The following is a 16,539-nucleotide window of genomic DNA, read 5'->3' as shown; positions in this document are numbered from 1 at the left end:
ACTTGTTAAAGTTGTTTACCCCATTGGCTACTCAAATTGTCATTTAGTCTGTGCCTCTATTGTTCCATTTTTCCCTATCATCTCTTCCTCTTCTAAAACTAACATTTTCATTCATCTCTCTCTCTCTCTCTCTCTCTCTCTCTCTCTCTCTCTCTCTCTCTCTCTCTCTCTCTCTCTCTCTCTCTCTCTCTCTCTCTCTCTCTCTCTCTCTCTCTCTCTCTTCCATTTCTTCATCTCCATCACTAATTCTTTTGCCATTTTCATGTGTCATGCTTCCCTTACTCTCACAACACGTCCGGTAGTACTGGTGTCTGCGCCCTTCACATTCTACCTTCATGAGACATATATGGTTCCCTCTCGTTCCAACTCACTGCACCCGAACTTTCTCTACAGCTCCTGTTCCCTCTAATCATGCTCCTCACCTCCGCAGTAGACCACAGGACATCCTTCTCTTGACTTATCGTTATCTTCTTCGTCCTGATATCCAGTAATATAATGCGCATTTATGTCGAAGCTGCCGGACGCCGGAGTCATATCTCGCAAGGGGACGACATCGCCGTCGCTCTTGGCGCTGCGCAGCCTCGAAGACACTCGGGAGGGTTCAGGTGGCCCTTGTTGCCCTGAACGTAGATGAAGAGTGAGTGCGCGGTGATAAGTGCCGTGAGGACGGCATCTTAAGCACTCACGGCTGGTTAGATGGGTTTTTTTTTTAGGTTGAGCTTTAGGCCAGTCCACTGGCAGGGTCATTAAATGCGTCAACGTCATGCTACATTCGCCAACCAGTCTTAACATTTAACACCTTCCTCAGTGGTTACGGGTAAGTTTAAGACGACGTACACTCTCATTATGCGTGTGGCCTTTAAGGTCTCATCGGGAAGTATATCTTCATCCAAGCCATAATGTTTACTAGTATGTGAGAGAGAGATGTCATATCACGGCAACACTCTTGAGAATCAGTGATTTCTCTTAGTTCTTTAACGTCTTTTTCGTTTCCTCTTCCTCTTACTTTGCAGAAGTTGTTGATAACTTAAGGTACCTGGGAGGAGGCTCTAGTTGAGAGTGAATTCCCGCAAGGAAACACTATCGAAGTTAAACAAACGTGTTTGGTGCCCGGGAAGAAGTGACATAAAAACAGGAAGAAATCTGCATGATGTAATGTTTTCCCGACTGTTTTGTATAATTGTGGAACTTCAGCTTTCCTAGTTTAAGGCAACTCAAGAGCACTAGAGTTGGGCAACCTTCGTAGTACAGAAGAGATGAGGAGATAAGAGGAGTGAATGAAGACAAAGGAAAGATTTGGACTGTACGCGGATGATACCTTGTTTCGATGGTTTGGCTATGGACAAAGTATGGTGGTTGATGGGATGAGGAGACTTGAAACATAAATAAGATGGTTAGGTGCAGGGAATGAAGTGGTGTAAGTCATAGATGATTCCAGAAACAATGCCAAAGGAATAGAAAATAGAAGTGTGAATACTAGCGCAGGTCTCGCGTCATCACAGTGTATAAAGTTCGTCATGAAGAGCTTTTATGGTATGGAAGACCTCGATCTCTTCATCACTCATGGCAGGATGGTTTATGTGAACGAAGTAAGAGTTCTACGTACACTTGACCCACCCCATGTCAATGGGAAGGGAGGCAAAGATAACAAATATAATGTGTCTATAATTTCTCACATGACGAGTAACATTAAAGTTTTCACATATTTGACTCGTTATGAACTCAGTGGCCTTCGGTCAGCTCGACCTCTGCTGACCTCAAAATTAGTTTAATCAAAACACAGAAATATGTAGATCATAGAATGATCTTCAGGTACCTGGGTGCAGGCAGGTCTTGGCAATAGCTAAATAGAAACCATTGGCAGTGACTTAGGTCAACCTTTTCACTGGAAACAAGGATACAGGTAATGAGACCACATGATTTAACTGCATGCAACTTATGATCGTCTTTCATTGCAAAGATGTTTAGTAGTAAATTCAGTCTTTCGTTTAATTATTGCGAGAAGAAATTTATAATGATCTTTTGACACGAAAGTCATCACAAAGTATGGAATAACAATATTCTAAGCGCATATAAAACTCAAAGGACATTGTTTATCACTGTGATCAAGACAGAACCATTTGCTTTAAGATCATTTAGTACCTTTCAAGTCGTAGATCTATCCCACTTAAATGGAATGCGTGAAATATAAGGAAATACTCGACCCAGATAACATAAATCCTGCTTCTGATAATAGGAAAGTTGCCGGCCTTAGACACGGTCCCGCTCACGGCGCCCCCAAGTGTTGCCAGATTCGTTTAAGATAGCCAGACACACCTGCTCCGGGTCCACGCTAAATCAAAGATAAACGTAACGCCTGGCGTACTTGTGTTTAGTGGAGGGAAGGGATGGGGCAGGAGGAGTAAATGTCCCCTTATCGTCGTATATACCCCTAGCTTACCCTCCACTACCTTACCAGGGAAGGTGTGTGTGTGTGTGTGTGTGTGTGTGTGTGTGTGTGTGTGTGTGCCATCGCGTGTCCTTACAAGGGTATACCTACCAGCCCTCTTATGGTTCGTGTTGTGCAGTATTTCGGTGATGCAATCTGAAGAACTGGGCACAATGTTGTATGATCACATTCCTTTAAAGGGCCACAGATATGAAAACTACGACCCTTTAAAAGCTTCACATCACTGAATCGGAGCGGAAAGCTCCTTACCTCTCATAATACAAGCTTTAGCCTGGTTTTACGTACACACATGTGTTAAGGTATGGGTGATGCGTGAAACAGTTAGTGTTTGCCGAGATGGTTGCGTATATCTACATTTATCACTTGTAAGCTGCCCGTTAGAATCTTAATCTTAAGATATTTGGTAGAAGATATGTGTCTTTCCACTGTGTGAAGGATTATACACAGAGCAACTTTCACCAACAACCAACGTAAGCATGCCAACACCTACTGTCACCCAGTAACACTTACCTGCCATGACCCACCAGCACCCAACTTAACCCACCATCACCAACCATCATCCACCGCCCACCAACAGTGACGCCCAGCAAGGCACCTGTCAGCCTCCTCACCTCCGCGTAATTGTTCTGTCAGAAGCGTAGGGCCGAGCGGATGAGCAGATAGGAACCCTCTCCCTCCCTGATGGTACGAGATATAGTGGCGCGTGATACAGTGCAATACAATGCTTCCCGGAGCGGCACAGGCCTATTGGCGTTGTATTGGTGTGTGGTGAAGTTTGGTGCGGCTGTGGGTGTTATGATGTTGATGTGGCGTGAATTGAGGTGTGGCGTGGCTGTATGTATCATTAGTGTTGTAGAGGCGTGCAGTGAGGTGTGATTTGGCTGTGTGTTGTTATGGTGTTGTAGTGGCGTGTGATGTGGTATGTTGCGACCTGCGTGTAATATGGTGGTGTAGTGGCGAGTGGTGAGGAATGGAACAGTTCTGTATTGTGGTATGAAGTGGGGAATACTTACGTGATTCACAAAGCAATTGTGTTGTGTGACATAGTGGGTAATGATGGGGTGTTATATTGTGTGGTGTCCTGACTCCCCCATAGAGTGACTGGGTGGGTTGTGTGATGATTTATGGGGCGATGAAATACTGTGAGGTTATTTCTGACACTAACGAGGGATTTAAGAAGTCACTTTTGGCGACGCCTCAAGTGATTTACTGGCTTACAGTGGAAAATTTCAACGCATTAATTATAACCAGACGAACATATATCACTTTCTGCCTCGAGTATTTCCTCTGGTGACAGCAAGTGTCAGTACAGACGGGCAGTGACAGCCGGCTGTGACACAGACACCAGACAGTTAGAAGAGACGAAGAGCAAGATGGACATAAACGCGAGGCGACAGATGCCCTGGAGGAGCCCAACAGACAGGCGAGGAGATAACGTGCGCCGTCACACATGTCTCGAGGAAAGACGGACAAGAGTTGTAAGCAGACCTGTCCGTTTCCCTGGTAGTGTTCCCATATTGACAACGTATGTTCCAGGCTGGGACTCAGCCAAGCACACTGTTCTGCTGCGGTACTGATTTGTGCAGAGGCCAAGATGGCTTCCGTATTTCACTGCGTCAATATATAAGCGAAAAGCAAAATGGTATTTTTTACGAATAAAAATCTCTCTCTCTCTCTCTCTCTCTCTCTCTCTCTCTCTCTCTCTCTCTCTCTCTCTCTCTCTCTCTCTCTCTCTCTCTCTCTCTCTCTCTCTCTCTCTCTTTATATACTATCTATGTAAATAGCATATCAAAAAGCTTTCCTCTAGTTCTCATTGAGTTAATGAAACGAAAGGAAACATATCAACACTACGTCAAGATTTTTCATGGGTCATCACAGGTAGGTGTTGTCATATCAACAAATTATTTCAACAAAGAAACTATCCAATCAAAGTTTGACGCCTCCACATTAACCGATCTTGTGGCGATAGTCAACCACTTTCTTAAAAAGAGAATTTGCATCATAAATGAGTCTTTAAAGAGGAACATATGTTATATTTTCTCTGCATTTACAGTTACTGTGTATGTACAGTTAAATAGACACTGTAATTAATTGTAAATCACTTAGATGATAATCCAGAATTTGATCAATGATCTTTAGATCATCAGCTTCCAACAGCACTTGAGTCCCCGTCTTTAGAGGTGTGACCTGACGAGGAGTTGGCGGGAGTGGCACCTGTGGAGGAGGATTAGTTCACTGTCAGGATGATGTATGGAACTGTCACGAGGTGGCAACCAGAGATGCCACCCGCCCACCATGGACGACGACCAGTGTTAAAGGAGGCGGCCGCTGACAGATGCTGTCCAGCCATGGTTCATGAGGGAGGTGTAGCCAGTTAGAGACTAGTAAAGAGAGAGAGGTAAAGGGTGACAGAAGAATAGATAACAGAGAGAGAGACACACACTCAGACGCACATACAAAAGAAAAATAGGAAAAGGAAGAAGAAGAAGAAGAAGAAGAAGAAGAAGAAGAAGAAGAAGAAGAAGAAGAAGAAAAAGAAGAAGAAGAAGAAGAAGAAGAAGAAGAAGAAGAAGAAGAAGAAGAAGAAAAAAAAAGAAGAAAAAGAGGGAAGGGTTTGACTAAAGTTTGCATATCATATCTTGAAACTCTTGACAATAGACATCTTATAAGTAATGTATCCGGGTCTTGAGAACTCTTCATGTTCCACCTTTCCTGTGGTTCCTCAGACCACAGGTTATATTGTGATCCACACGACATAACCATCGTGTTTGGACCTGTTTGTAAATCTATTTAATGACCTTTCGAGACGATCCTGGAGGTAAGGTGCCACAAGCGAATGCCCAACGCTGCAGAATCTCATGCGTCTGTGGATTTGTACTGGGATGTTGCGTGACTCTGGGAGGAGTCAGATGTGGAAGCCTACGTCGACGCAGCACGTTGGCGACGCTCACGAATGACCTGCACATCTGAGATGACAATCAGGAATGCGATACATCGAGTGAACTTCCACAGGAGAAATGCCAATGGACTATTAACGTTTTCCAATAAGATGTGGTTCCAGGGCATTTGTTAAGGTTATATTTAGGTAGTTTTCGTAGTTTTCTCATCAGTTAGAATATCAATGTCAAGATTTGCTGGACCAGGGGTCTGGCTCCGCTGTGGGCCTGTATGCGGTTCATACCTCAGTTCTTAGTTTGGGTTACCTTTATGCTTTCAGTACGGGCGTAGCCGTACGTCCGTACACACACACACACACACACACACACACACCTGCTGGTAGTCAGGTTTATGGCTGCTCTAGACATCCCCAGATGTCCACAAAAAGGAAAGGGGAGGCGGTCCGAGCCAGTACATTGGTGGACGTGCATCGATCACGGAAAGGTTTTGGTGGTGCGTGTGCATGTATGTACGGCGTGAGGCAATAGGACACACCACACGAGAAGTTTTTAAAGAACTCCTGAGGTACGGTGCATGGCTGGTATCCCTGGCTTCATACTGAGTTGCCAGTTACTCTGTAGTTTGTGGCTGGTATACCATTTTACAGTGGCTCTCTGGGCAGATTGTGTTTCATGAACTATGTTATGCTTCACGAGACATATCAACACTACAGCAATGGTCTTGCTACCGACAGACTTGCAGTCACAGAGGATTAGATATAAGGGTTGACCTGTCATGCGCTAGGCTAGTTCAGTGCTTGGTAGGAAAGGTAAACACGTTTCACCAAAGTTGTTTACTTTTAATTCTATCAATACTTAGAGTAGGAACCCTCGGCTGCTAGGACGCAGGTCGTCCTGTCCGGCATGGATGAACATACCATCTGGAGAAGTGTGTGTGTGTGTGTGTGTGAGTGTGTGAGCTTGGACACGCTAACCCGCCTAGCAACTTCACCATTACCGAGGCCCACATGATGAAGTGCGGTGATCGCTGCGCGTGTTTTCTCACATGGTTTTCATCCCGTCTAACATAGATATAATCCGAAACAAACAATACGGTTCCTGCTGTTCGCTCCAAAACTCAATTCAGTGCGAGATGAACCAGTTTCGTTTCCAACATATTCGATGGATTGTGTTCAGATAATGAACCTCCTGTGGTTAAAGTCTCTGCTACCATAAACATTGTTTGTCTCACGTGAATTTCATTACCAATTACCCCCTCGTGGACCTACTAATCTTATTATGTCTGGCACACTGAAGAAACATCTTACCTCGTTTCGTGACTCATTCTCATTAATTAATGCTACATCATCATTACGATACACAAATATTCTATGTTCTTCGTGCTTGTGGTCTTATATTACTGAACGTTCACAAACTTTCCATCATCTACACTTTGTAATGATGTCGATGTATGTCGTTGCATCTTATAATAATAAGACTGTGTGGGTTTCATTGTTATATTACAGAAGGTAATGTTGTGCCGTGGTGAGGCTTTCACTCTAAAATCCTATGCGTTTCCGTTTATTAACCATTAAATATGACACGTGAAAACATCATATCACTTCCACACACACACACACACACACACACACACACACACACACACACTGACAAACACACACAAACACATATGTACAGAGAGAGAGAGAGAGAGAGAGAGAGAGAGAGAGAGAGAGAGGTACCAACCACACCAGAGTTCGTGGTGGGGGGTATCAGAGCCAATGGTGCCGAATAGTTTAATACTGGGTTTAGGTACATATATATAGAATCACATGTGTATGTATGTATGTATATATGTATGTATGTGTATATACATGTATCTATATGCAAATATCCTCAATGTTTATATGTATTTACGTACTGATACCATTTATATCTTAATTTATCTGTATGCTATATATTATATACATACTGTAAGTCATAAATACGTATATCTCAAATATATATATATATATATATATATATATATATATATATATATATATATATATATATATATATATATATATATATATTTTTTTTTTTTTTTTTTTATACTTTGTCGCTGTCTCCCGCGTTTGCGAGGTAGCGCAAGGAAACAGACGAAAGAAATGGCCCCCCCCCCCATACACATGTACATAGACACGTCCACACACGCAAATATACATACCTACACAGCTTTCCATGGTTTACCCCAGACGCTTCACATGCCTTGATTCAATCCACTGACAGCACGTCAACCCCTGTATACCACATCGCTCCAATTCACTCTATTCCTTGCCCTCCTTTCACCCTCCTGCATGTTCAGGCCCCGATCACACAAAATCTTTTTCACTCCATCTTTCCACCTCCAATTTGGTCTCCCTCTTCTCCTCGTTCCCTCCACCTCCGACACATATATCCTCTTGGTCAATCTTTCCTCACTCATTCTCTCCATGTGCCCAAACCATTTCAAAACACCCTCTTCTGCTCTCTCAACCACGCTCTTTTTATTTCCACACATCTCTCTTACCCTTACGTTACTTACTCGATCAAACCACCTCACACCACACATTGTCCTCAAACATCTCATTTCCAGCACATCCATCCTCCTGCGCACAACTCTATCCATAGCCCACGCCTCGCAACCATACAACATTGTTGGAACCACTATTCCTTCAAACATACCCATTTTTGCTTTCCGAGATAATGTTCTCGACTTCCACACATTTTTCAAGGCTCCCAAAATTTTCGCCCCCTCCCCCACCCTATGATCCACTTCCGCTTCCATGGTTCCATCCGCTGACAGATCCACTCCCAGATATCTAAAACACTTCACTTCCTCCAGTTTTTCTCCATTCAAACTCACCTCCCAATTGACTTGACCCTCAACCCTACTGTACCTAATAACCTTGCTCTTATTCACATTTACTCTTTATATATATATATATATATATATATATATATATATATATATATATATATATATATATATATGAGAAGCATGGGAGGTAGGCAGATTAGAAAGGGCAGTGAGTGTGGTGGGATGAAGAAGTATGATTATTAGTGAAAGAGAAGAGAGAGGCATTTGGACGACTTTTGCAGGGAAATAGTGCAGATGAATGGGAGATGTATAAAAGGAGAGGCAGAAGGTCAAGATAAAGGTGTTAGAGGTGAAAAAGAGGGCAAATATGAGTTGGGGTGAGAGAATATCATTAGATTTTAGGGAGAATAAAAAGATGTTTTGGAAGGAGGCGAAGGGGGCAAATTGGGAGGTGATAACAAGTAGTGGTGATGTGAGAAGGAGATGGAGTGAGTATTTTGAAGGTTTGTTGAATGTGTTAGATGATAGAGTGGCAGATATAGGGTGTTTTGGTCGAGGTGGTATGCGAAATGAGAGGGTTAGGGAGAATGATCTATCAAACAGAGAAGAGGTAGTAAAAGCTTTACGGAAGATGAAAGCTGGCAAGGCAGCGGGTTTGGATGGTATTGCAGTGGAATTTATTAAGAAAAGGGGTGACTGTGTTGTTGACTGGTTGGTAAGGATATTTAATGCATGTATGACTCATGGTGAGGTGCTTGAGGATTGGCGGAATGCATGCACAGTGCCTTTGTACAAAGGCAAAGGGGATAAAGGTGAGTGCTCAAATTACAGATGTATAAGTTTGTTGAGTATTTCAGTGAAATTATACGGAAGGATATTGATTGAGAGGTCCTCGAAGGCATGCACAGAGCATCAGATTGGGGAAGAACAATGTGGTCTCAGAAGTGGTAGAGGATGTGTGGATCAGGTGTTTGCTTTGAAGAATGTGTGTGAGAAATACTTAGAAAAGCAAATGAATTTGTATGTAGCATCTATGGATCTGGAGAAGGCATATGATAGAGATGCTCTGTGGAAGTTATTAAGAATATATGGTGTGGGAGGCAAGTTGTTAGAAGGAGTGAAAAGTTTTCATCAAGGATGTAAGGCATGTGTACGAGTAGGAAGAGAGGAAAGTAATTGGTTCTCATTGAATGTTGGTTTGAGGCAGGGGTGAATGATATCTCCATGGTTGTTTAATGTGTTTATGGATGGGGTTGTTAGAGAGGTGAATGCAAGAGATTTGGAGAGAGGGGCATGTATGCAGTCTGTTGTGGATGAGCGAGCTTGGGAAGTGAAACAGCTGTTGTTCGCTGATGATACAGAGGTGTTGGCTGATTCGGGTGAAAAACTACAGAAACTGGTGACTGAGTTTGGTAAAATGCGTGAAAGAAGAGAGCTGAGAATTAATGTGAATAAGAGCAAGGTTATTAGGTACAGTCGGGTTGAGAAACAAGTCAATTGGGAGGTATGTTTGAATGGAGAAAAACTGGAGGAAGTGAAGTGTTTTAGATATCTGGGAGTGGATTTGGCAGCGGGTGGAACCATGGAAGCGGAAGTGAGTCACGGGGTGGGGGAGGGGGTGAAAGTTCTGGGAGCGTTCAAAAATGTGTGGGAGGCGAGAACATTATCTCGGAGAGCAAAAATGGGTATGTTTGAATTAAATAGTGGTTCCGACAATGATGTATGGTTGCGAGGCGTGGGCTATGGATAGAGTTGTGCGCAGGAGGGTGGATGTGCTGGAAATGAGATGTTTGAGGACGATATGTGGTGTTAAGTGGTTTGATCGAGTAAGTAATGTAAGGGTAAAAGAGATGTGTGGAAATAAAAAGAGTGTAGTTGAGAGAGCAGAAGAGGGTGTTTTGAAATGGTTTGGTCACATGGAGAGAATGAGTGAGGAAAGATTGACCAAGATGATACATGTGTCAGAGGTGGAGGGAACGAGAGGTGGGAGACCAAATTGGAGATGGAAGGATGAAGTGAAAAAGATTTTGAGTGATCGGGGCCTGAACATGCAGGAGGGTGAAAGGAGGGCAAGGAATAGAGTGAATTGGGACGATGTGGTATACCGGGGTCGACGTGCTGTCAATGGATTGAACCAGGGCATGTAGGTTAATATACAGTAGGTTTGCGGCAGGGGTGTGTGATGTCTCCATGGCTGTTTAATTTGTTTATGGATGGGGTTGTTAGGGAGGTAAATGCAAGAGTTTTGGAAAGAGGGGCAAGTATGAAGGCTGTTGGGGATGAGAGAGCTTGGGAAGTGAGTCAGTTGTTGTTCGCTGATGATAAAGCGCTGGTGGCTGATTCATGTGAGAAACTGCAGAAGCTGGTGACTGAGTTTGGTGAAGTGTGTGGAAGAAGAAAGTTAAGAGTAAATGTGAATAAGAGCAAGGTTATTAGGTACAGTAGGGTTGAGGGTCAAGTCAATTGGGAGGTGAGTTTGAATGGAGAAAAACTGGAGGAAGTGAAGTGTTTTAGATATCTGGGAGTGGATCTGTCAGCGGATGGAACCATGGAAGCGGAAGTGGATCATAGGGTGGGGGAGGGGGCGAAAATTTTGGGAGCCTTGAAAAATGTGTGGAAGTCGAGAACATTATCTCGGAAAGCAAAAATGGGTATGTTTGAGGGAATAGTGGTTCCAACAATGTTGTATGGTTGCGAGGCGTGGGCTATGGATAGAGATGTGCGCAGGAGGATGGATGTGCTGGAAATGAGATGTTTGAGGACAATGTGTGGTGTGAGGTGGTTTGATCGAGTGAGTAACGTAAGGGTGAGAGAGATGTGTGGAAATAAAAAGAGCGTGGTTGAGAGAGCAGAAGAGGGTGTTTTGAAATGGTTTGGGCACATGGAGAGAATGAGTGAGGAGAGATTGACCAAGAGGATATATGTGTCGGAGGTGGAGGGAACGAGGAGAAGAGGAAGACCAAATTGGAGGTGGAAAGATGGAGTGAAAAAGATTTTGTGTGATCGGGGCCTGAACATGCAGGAGGGTGAAAGGAGGGCAAGAAATAGAGTGAATTGGAGTCATGTGGTATACAGGGGTTGACGTGCTGTCAGTGGATTGAAGCAAGGCATGTGAAGCGTCTGGGGGTAAACCATGGAAAGCTGTGTAGGTATGTATATTTGCGTGTGTGGACGAGTGTATGTACATGTGTATGGGGGGGGGGGGCCATTTCTTTCGTCTGTTTCCTTGCGCTACCTCGCAAACGCGGGAGACAGCGACAAAGTATAAAAAGAAAAAAAAAAAAAAAAAAAAAAATATATATATATATATATATATATATATATATATATATATATATATATATATATATATATATATATATATATATATATATATATATATATATATATTTATATGCATGTGCGTATTAGTCATTTTATTTGTTTCTCATATATAGGATAGGTTCTCTTCAAACTTATGTATTCCCATCATAAACATGTGACTGTATATATAGTACGGGGAATGGGACGATGCCATTGTCTCAGACACACAAACTTTACAAAGAAAAGGGCAGAGATCTGACATCGTTACCCTGTGTTCCGATAGCTGAAAACACCCCTAAGGGGAAGGGGTAGGGCTCGATAGCTGAAAGTGATAACCCCAGATGGGAGGGGAGTAGAGGAGCTGAGAGCTGAAAACGATACCTTAAATGAGGAGATGGGGTTGGGGGGAGAAGCTGGAGGATAGAGAGTAGTATTGGAAACCTTTGTAAAGCCTCACAGATGTAGATCCCATTATGGTAATGTTACGGCGATTCTGAAGTGAGCCAGTTTATTCTACTGGTTGGTGGTCCAGTTTATTTCATATAAACTTGTCAAGTTTACTCCATTGGTGATTAAGTGTATTCTTTCAACTGATCCAGCTCATACTATCAATAATTGTTTTTTTCTACCAGTGATCTAGTCTGTTTTTTCCACAAACTCATTTTTCTCAGTGATATAGGTTATTCTATTTGATTCTATAGTATCAAAGATACAATGTATTTTCTCAGTAATTCAGTTTAGTCTATTTGTGATCTCATACATTTGACATGCGATCCAATTTATTCCATGATATGATTTACTCCATCATTGCCTGAATTGATTCTATCTTTTATCTGTCTTATTTGATCGGCTGACAAATTTATTTTGTCAGTGGTGCAGTTAATTCTGTCAATGATCGAATTTATTCTCCCGGGTATCCAATTTGTTCTGTTAGTAATCTCTGTTCTCAGTGAGTGCGTCTATTGTGAATCTATTCGCTAATTTATTCGTTTGTTTAGCACGTTGTAATTTATAAGTTCCCTTCTATATTATTTCTGAATCATTTTGTTTTTCGACTATCCAGATTGAATACTGTCTGTGTTCTTGGCTTTAATATCTCCATAGATGTGTTTTATCTTAATAAAAAAGTGATTCGTCCTTGATTATGCCAATACAGCTATTTAGAATATCTAAGATATCTTTATTTGATACCTGCAAAGTTGTCATTTGAATTTCCCCACATCCGATATCCCGTCCGTGCGTGTCAATAACAACCCACTTTCCTCCTCGTTTTCTATCCCTCTTCAGATCGTAGGAGATTCAACCGCTTGAGATAATTTCCAGATACGAGGAGGAGCCCATAGCACCCCAGTTCCTCCGAACAAAATTACAGCAAGACGTATGGAGGTCCGATAATCATTCCTCCGCTCTTGTTCGGTGTGTGTGTGTGTGTGTGTGTGTGTGTGTGTGTGTGTGTGTGTGTGTGTGTGTGTTTCCGCCATGATGCTGACTATTACGTAGGTGATAAATAGCCAGAGAGGTATAATTTGCACAGATTATATCTCACGTGGGCCTTTGGCTATAGAGGGAGAGAGTGAGAGAAAAGGAGACCTTTATCTGTTATGGTATCTGGGTAGATGACTTATACTCACGTCTGAAGGAAAGACTTTCCAGGTATACTTTTTATCCAAGGAAAGGTAGAGGGAAGTATAAGGGAAAGTCATTACATGTGTGTGGAAGTTGAATTATATTTCTGTTCGGCTGTTAGATCTCAGTAGAGTGGTTATACTCCTGTCTTATAGAACCCCACATACGCCACTCCGGGTATACACCTCCCCATACACCTCTCCAAACATGCTCCAAACATATATCACCCGTATATATACTTCTGGTATACTTTCCCTCAGTTAATACCACTCCAGGTATACTCTCCACCGGCATACACCATCCCTAGCATACTTTCCCCCAGATACACCATTCCTGGCATACTTTCCTCCCGGATACAACACTCCTGGCATACTCTCTTAGGTATACACCACTTCTGGCATTCTTCCTCCAAGAAATGCACTATTCTTAGCATACTTCCCTGGCATACACCACTCTTATCATACTTCCCCAGGCATACACCACTCCTGACATGCTCTCCCCAGCATACACCACTCCTGACATACTCTCCCCAGCATACATCGCTCCTAACATACTTTCCCCAGCATACATCACTCCTGACATACTTTCTCCAACATACATCGCTCCTGATATACCTTCCCCAGCATACATCACTCCTGACATACGTTCCCCAACATACGCCACTCCTGGTATACTATCATCCGGCATACACCACTCCTGACGTACTTTCCCCAGCAAACATCACTCCTGACATACTTCCCCAACATACACCACTCCTGATATACTATCATCCGGCATACACCACTTTTGACATACTTTCCCCAGCATACATCACTCCTGACAAATTTTCCCCAGCATACACCACTCCTGGCATACTGTCATCTGGCATACACCGCTCCTGGCATACTATCACCCGACATACACAGCTCCTGGCATACTTTCCCCCGCCATAGACCACTCCTGGCATACTATCACCCGGCATACATCAGTCTTGGCATACTTCCCCCGGCACACACCAATGCTGGCACACATCTCCCACATATACCTCTCCTGGCATACCTTCCCCCGGCATACATCACTCGTCGCATACTTTTCCCTGGACACACCACTCATATAGCGAGAGGTCACATCGAGTAAACAGGATGATGTTGGTGCGTGGAAAATTGATGGTGAGTTGCTGAGGTTAGACTAGCCTTGTGTGGTCGAGTTAAGATATATTTGTGTATAGTGAGAAAAATATGTGGTAGGAGAGAGATTATCTTACGAAAGGAGGAAAGATAGCATGCACTAGTCATTAGTGGATATTAGCTTTGAGCAATATCTGGATATAGTTGGATATATAAAGAAAATGCTAACGTCTTGAAGAAGAGAAGGAGGTATACTTAAAAAGAAAAGTGACTGAGCGTTATAAGAATGTTACATCTAAATGTTGACGTGCCTCACGTGTTGCTGAGATGAAACATGTTCCAGCTGATGCCGAATAACTGTCAGTAAAGGAAAGTTCAAGGGTAACTGATTTATCTTGTATGTAGTTAAGATCTGCCTGGTGCATAAGCATGTGTTCGTGTGTCTTATTGCCTGTCTGTCTAATGTTTGTCTATATGTATATTCAAACCGGTCTAAATGTTTGTTTGTATGTATATTCCTATCAGTGTGTGTGTGTAGGTATGTGGATGTTTATGTTTGCGTCAGAGGACGAGATGGAGAGACAGACAAAACTTTATAAGGACGGGATACAGAGATGAACTTAAAATACATAGAGAAATGGATAGGTCATTACAAGTGAGGAAAGCCAGTAACCAAGTTAACAACGAAGGTAAAGACATGAAGACCTAAAGTTTTGACTTACAGACACCCAGACGGTCGTGTTCTCGTCCTCTTCGACTTACAGACAGCCAGACGGTCGTGTCCTCGTCCTCTTCGACTTACAGACAGCCAGACGGTCGTGTCCTCGTCCTCCTTGACTCACAGGAAGCCTGACGGTCGTGGCCTCGTCCTCCTTGACTTACAGGCAGCCAGATGGTCGTGGCCTCGTCCTCCTTGACTTACAGACAGCCAGACGGTCGTGGCCTCGTCCTCCTTGACTTACAGGCAGCCAGATGGTCGTGGCCTCGTCCTCCTTGACTTACAGACAGCCAGACGGTCGTGGCCTCGTCCTCCTTGACTTACAGGCAGCCAGATGGTCGTGGCCTCGTCCTCCTTGACTTACAGACAGCCAGACGGTCGTGTCCTCGTCCTCCTTGACTCACAGGAAGCCAGACGGTCGTGTCCTCGTCCTCCTTGACTTACAGGCCGCCAGACGGTCCTGGCCTCGTCTTCCTTGACTTACAGGCAGCTAGACGGTCGTGTCCTCGTCCTCTTCGGCTTACAGGCAGCCAGACGGTCGTGGCCTCGTCCTCCTTGACTTACAGGCCGCCAGACGGTCGTGTCCTCGTCCTCCTTGACTTACAGGCCGCCAGACGGTCGTGGCTTCATCCTCTGTGGCCAGGCGAGTGGTCCTAGGCCCTGGACCAAGGTAAGTCTGCCCCTTTACAGATCCTGAGGCTTTTACCCGAAAGCTGCCCTTCGAACGCGGTTCCGTCTTAGTTCCAAGTTAAGGGGAGTCCATGAGCCGCTGAGTGCTCCGTTATGAACTTTACTTCATTATCTTTAATGCTATTGCAGGGGAGTGAAGACTGTATTTCTAATTTCATTGCATTCGGTCGCGTGTTTCATTTAGATAGCGTAGGACGGGTGGGGATAGGCCCCTGTGTACCCTATCTACCAGCGTCGTGTCTCATATGAGATAAGCCGATTCACACATCTTGATGCACAGTTACTCTGCTGGAATTCGGGTCTCACCGCAAGCATGTGCGCTTGCTCACCCGTCAGACAACGCCGCTTGAGTGCACATGACACTTTACACACTATCGCAAGCTTTACCCAAGTACCTTCAGTGGTCCTGGAGCGGTAATGTATGTACACAACCCTCTCGGGTCCTGCGTGCTCGAGGCCGCCACTGGGTTCGGCCAGGCTCAGAGCAGGGTCGCCTCTTGCTAGAACACCTACTTGTAGTCTCCTGTAACTCTCCTAAATTTCACTGTAATGTATTGCCACTCTTGTTTTCTGTGTTTTTATGTTCCTCTTGGCGATATAGAGTTTTGATACACAGTGATATATCACCAATTCTTCATTATTTCTGTAAGATATATACTATATATATATATTTTCTAGATCATATAACCTTTCGACAGAAATATGGTTTTTGCTCTGCGAAGGATCTGATAAGCGAATGGATACAGCTCTCTTTATACGAGAACATCATCCTTCCGTAATATAGTGTAAAATAAATACGACTGAAAACCCGGTCAGGCAGTTAGTGGCTGAGAGATAAGCTGAATCACTGGTTGTATCGTCAGCCCCATGACCTGCATACGTGATGAAGCCATCCCGCGTGGTGGTGGTGTGGTGGCGGTGGTAGAGCT

The sequence above is a fragment of the Panulirus ornatus genome, chromosome 3, assembly GCF_036320965.1.
Source record: "Panulirus ornatus isolate Po-2019 chromosome 3, ASM3632096v1, whole genome shotgun sequence".
NCBI classification, from domain to species: Eukaryota; Metazoa; Arthropoda; class Malacostraca; order Decapoda; family Palinuridae; genus Panulirus; species Panulirus ornatus.
Note: the sequence above shows the minus strand (reverse complement) of the source record.